The 3,682-nt window shown below is 34.5% G+C and overlaps 1 long non-coding RNA gene across 2 annotated transcripts; it reads left to right on the top strand.

Annotated features, from left to right (window-relative positions):
- The first annotated feature begins 393 nt into the window (after positions 1-393).
- Positions 394-3,454, top strand: LOC136209248 (uncharacterized). 2 transcript variants are annotated; one of them, XR_010677432.1, is made up of 5 exons: positions 394-581; positions 1,146-1,228; positions 1,658-1,716; positions 1,892-1,919; positions 2,107-3,454. It is a non-coding gene; the product is annotated as an uncharacterized lncRNA (long non-coding RNA). The 2 variants fall into 2 exon arrangements; XR_010677433.1 differs by lacking the exon at positions 2,107-3,454 and having other exon boundaries at positions 1,658-1,733; positions 1,892-2,102.
- Positions 3,455-3,682: the final 228 nt, after the last annotated feature.

Below are 3,682 nucleotides of genomic sequence, written 5' to 3'. Positions count from 1 at the left end.
AATCTTATATAAGGCATTTCAAAATTATAAAATAATAGCTTTCAAAACAAAAATTATAAAATAATTAATTAAATGACTACTATATATTATGCATTGATACTATATTATATATAATATTAATTCATTATTTAGTAGTCTTATATCACTTTTTTTTTTTAAATTTAAACTTAGCGGGTATAAATTTAAATTACATGTATAGATGTTTAGATTATTTTAATAATATTAGATATACCTGATGCTGGCCTTGTGTGAGGATGCACGGCAAAGATCCATGGATCCCCTGACTGATCCGGTCCGTATATCTTTAATGAATCAAATGGTTGAGATTAATTTTGGTTGGGGGTATATAAGTATATTTTCAGCACTAGGGTTCAAACTAACCCATTTATTTTCTCATCTTCGAGAGACTTCTTTTGAACTAAAAAAAACCTAAACATTTTTCGTGGCAGCCCTTCCTCAACGGCGGCGCCGCACTTCAGGCGGCAATGGCTATAACAAGTTTCAACAGGTACGATCTAAAGCGAAGGCAGCGAGAGTTCTTTCCTCGGTGAGGATTTCAATGGTGGAGTCTTCCCCTGGCTGTGAGGATCTTCTCCTCGATTTCTCTGTTCATCGATTTTCTATCTTTATTGTTTCAGTTTCTCTTTTCTCGGGTTCTCCTTCGTTGTGTTTTGGTTTTCATTACGTTTCCCTAAGTTGATTTTTTTAATTAAGTTATTTGCTTCACGTTTTGTGAGAAAATTGATTTGATTAGGTCCCTGTTATCATTTGTATGCAATTGAGAATTGAATTTTCTATTTAAGTATTCTAGGCATTTGGTTCTACTTGAGAAAACATGATGATATGATAGTTTGATGGAGAACATAAATGCCTCATTTGGGTTACTAATTATTCTTTCTCACAACATTGTTTCATTACATTTATTTTTTATGTTGATTTTCATTTTCATTTCTTCTGTGTTCAAATTAATTGCTGCTAAAAAAGTGCAAATGTTTAAGTTTAGATGTATATGGTGAGTAAGAAATGAGCATGCCGTGGAATAGTTATTCAGTGTGTATGAGGACAGGGAAGAGTGAAAATTGTGCTCGATGTGTGTACAAAGATTATATTTTATGTTTTCCTAACTGTATAACTTTGTGATGCAGGTTTCTGGTGATGAATGTAAAGGTTGGATTTTCGGTGTCATAGCTGAGCTTGTTGACAATGCAAGAGATGCAAAAGCAAGCAGGTATCTTATCCTTTGGCCTCATTTTTTTGTTGTTTGTTGATTCAGTACTATAGTTGATATATCTGATTTGAAATGTTTGTTGCATCATCATTTTCCAAGTTAGGTTATTATCTGTCATTTACTTGTGTCATTGATATTTTTAGTGTGAGACGTGATGCACCCTTAGTGAAAAATTAGCGTGCGGATCCAAGTTACTTACAAACTATTGGTCATGCATATTCAGATGGATATTTGGTACAATAGATGAGCTTGTTGATAATTCAGCTTGATGGTTCAGTTTTATATAATTCCATGAAACTAAAATCCTAACATTTTTAATTTGCAAGCAACACAATTTAGAAATTCAAAATTTTATGGCATTCAATAGTCTTAGCGACCCTCCATAATTATATGATGTGGCTAATGTTAATCTCGATATTGATGTCTCAGACTGGCGCGATGAGGCTTGGAAAGGATGCTCTTGTACTTTTAGTGGGGGGCTTATGCAAGTAAGTTTAGCTAGCCGGTCAGTTTACTAAAAATTGATTCTTTCTTTAATATTCACAATAAAATGTTTTTAGGAAATTGTTTACCTTTTAAATTTGTAACGATACCTTTCAAATTTATTTGTGCTGATAATGATATGTAGGATTAATTTACTCTACTTTGTTCTCCATTGGTTAGGTGGTGAAGGATTATGCCTAGTCTGTAGGTATACTTCTGGTTTGAGCTTATTTTTTAAGCAAGAAAGGGCTGGAACATAAAAATTTGCAATCAAGGATTATGGCCTACTTTGTTCTCCATTACTCTTCGAAATATTAAAAGGACATTGTCCTAAATTGATATCACTTACTATTTTGGTATTTGGTTTAGTAAACTAATTCATCCTTCTTTCCTAGGCATTTCACTTGACTTGACACTAAACATGATTTCACTGGAGACTCGTAAAGCTGCGACGGAAGTAAGCAAATCATGTAGGGTCCGTGAGAATTGAGGAAATACAAAGTTTTCGTACCTCTCCTCCTTTTCAGATCATTTTTCTGTTTTACACAATTTTGTTAGGTTGTTGCTGCACCCACCCATTGAAAAACTGACTGCCTGCGTGCACTTCAATCTGATTAACATATGCAACATTATTCTTTATGCATGGTGCAGGGGATACTCTTGCTTGTACATGAAAACTACAGCAATAGAATCACATTATATTCCTTTGTGCATAGTGTATGATTAGCTCTTAGGATTATTTTTGTTCATTCTACATAGTGTTGGTGTTTTGTGATTATGTTTAATAGATCTTGCAAGGGTGAGTAGTTATCATATGTTTAGCTCCCTTCAATCCAAATTATATTTATTCATTTATTATGTTTTTATTTTTTTAACATCATAAAAAGATATTTTAAATAAATAACTCCTGACGGAAAATTTCGTCAGATTCTATATTCTGACGGAGGAAAATGTTGAGGGAATAAATTCCGTCAAAACACGACGTCAACAAATGTTGACGGTTTAAACGTCAATAAAAACGTTAAAATATTTTGACGGATATTATCCGTCAACATTCCGTCAGCATGCTTATCCATCAACATTCCGTCAATACTATTTACCCACGCATGTATATTTGACGGTTTTCATTCCGTCAGCATTCCGTCAGTAAAGCGATTTCACGGAATTTTAAGGTTTACTGACGGAATTTTTCGTCAGCAAATAGATATTTTCTTGTAGTGAATAAACGAACTCAGGTTTTAGAAGAGTCGGTACATGTTGAGTTCGATGAAACTAACCCTGCAGGAAAAGACAACCAGCTGACTGAGGATGGTCCATATTCAGCACCCACTGTCCAAGAAACAGCCGCTGAGTCACTACCTCAAGGGCTGACCAAAGGTAAAAGTGAAACTCAAATTAATTATGGATGAGTGCAATGCAAGAAGAACTTGATCAATTCAGAAGAAATGGTGTATGGGAGTTAGTGCCACATCCAAGGAGTCAGAAGACCATTAGAACAAGATGGGTCTTCCGCAACAAGCTGGATGAATAAGGAAACGTAGTCTGGAACAAGGCAAGACTTGTAGCTCAGGGCTACAGTCAGCAAGAAGGTATAGGCTATGGTGAAACCTTTGCCCCAGTGGCAAGGCTAGAGGCTATTAGGATTTTATGTGCTTATGCAAGTTATATGAACTTTAAACTATTTCAAATGGATGTTAAGAGTGCATTCCTTAATGGAGTTATAAACGAGAAAGTTTATGTTAATCAGCCTCCAGGGTTTGAGGATCCTAAATTCCCAAACCACGTTTATAAACTCAAAAAGGCTCTGTATGGCCTCAAGCAAGCACTGTTGAAACACCTTTCCACAAGATTTTGATTTGACAAAACTATTTAAGTACAATTAAATATTCTATAAACACACTGAGTTTAAATGCTTTGATTTATTTGGACTAATGTGTTTGTTCAATGTTGAGTATAAATGCTTATAAGACA

The sequence above is a fragment of the Euphorbia lathyris genome, chromosome 10, assembly GCF_963576675.1.
Source record: "Euphorbia lathyris chromosome 10, ddEupLath1.1, whole genome shotgun sequence".
NCBI classification, from domain to species: Eukaryota; Viridiplantae; Streptophyta; class Magnoliopsida; order Malpighiales; family Euphorbiaceae; genus Euphorbia; species Euphorbia lathyris.
The sequence above is the reverse complement of the archived record's forward strand: the minus strand, read 5'-3'. Positions and strand labels throughout refer to the sequence as shown.